Raw genomic sequence first — 1,386 nt, 5'->3', positions numbered from 1 at the left:
CCCCCTTCTATTTTATTTTATTAAAATTTATCAATTAAAATTTTTCTTTTATTAAATTTTTGGTAATGGATTGTAGAGAATTTTAAAATTATGTTTTTACTTGAGAAAATGATTTTTTTAACGTTTTTCAGTTAATTTATTAAATTTAAAAACGCCAGTCGATGTTATCGTGTTAATCGATGTTAATAAACCAACAAATACTAATAAATAAAACGTTTTAATGACCAAAAAAAAAAGTTTACTACTACATAAGGCCAGTATATTAGTGTGACTGTCTTAAATACTGTATTTTGTTTTGTGGAATTCTATAAAATCTTTGGCAAATGCAATAATCAATATTCTATGATATCGAAATAGCTACAGTTATTAGAAATATTGTATATTATATAGGCCAAATAAGACCTCTTCTTCAAAACACTTACTATAATTATATGAATTTCTATTGTATGAATGATGGTGACTGATTTATCTGTTCTTACACCTATTGAAAAATCTTTACTTTTAAGTTTTAATTCATTTCGGATTGTTTGTTCTTTACATTTGTTAACTATTTGAAATTTATCCAGTTAAGTTTTGCTCTCTAAAATTTTCTTAACCGAACGGTGTCCATATGATAGAATTTATAAAAATGTCATCGTATTTTATAATTTAAACGAATTAAAATGTTTTATGTTGAATGCAATTTATGTTTCTAGGCGTAGTAAAGCTTTAACCTTAAGCACATTTGATTATTTCTTAATGTAAGATGAAGTTTTATATATAAACATTAAGATTCGAGTTATAAAACAGTTAATGTGGAAATTCTTTTCGAGCAAAAACATTTAAAAATGATCGAACTGTTTTAAGATATTAAATCCTAAATTTAAAACGGTAATAATGTTTTCTTCGACGATTTCGAAATAAAATCTTTTAGTTTTTGTATAGGATAAACTAGATTGTTTTATAATTAAATCATGAAGTAGATTAATATTTTTATAAAATCATCAATAAAAGCCTGTACATATAATTTCCAATAATTAATAAACTTATGTAAACAAATATTTAAAAAGATATGCAGAAAATATACTCGGATAAAAGAATTATGATAAGATTAAGAAATTAAGACAAGCTCACATGTTATATATGTTACTTAAGGGGTTATATTTAGTGATCATAACATTTCTGTAAAAAAATTATCTGTGCAGAGACAGAAATAATATTTTATTGTGCCTTCTAGTTAATTTTTGCAAGAAAATAACATAATATAGTGTTATATTTACTCATATTTATTATTATAAATGCTCTTAATAATATAAAAATATAATAAATATTTGTATATAACATAATCATTTAATATATATTGTATAATGTAATTTACTAATAATTTTTTTTTCTGATTCTAGCATA

This window comes from Centruroides sculpturatus, unplaced genomic scaffold, assembly GCF_000671375.1.
Source record: "Centruroides sculpturatus isolate CEXI.00-Female unplaced genomic scaffold, Cexi_2.0 scaffold479, whole genome shotgun sequence".
NCBI classification, from domain to species: Eukaryota; Metazoa; Arthropoda; class Arachnida; order Scorpiones; family Buthidae; genus Centruroides; species Centruroides sculpturatus.
This window is presented reverse-complemented; position numbering follows the sequence as displayed.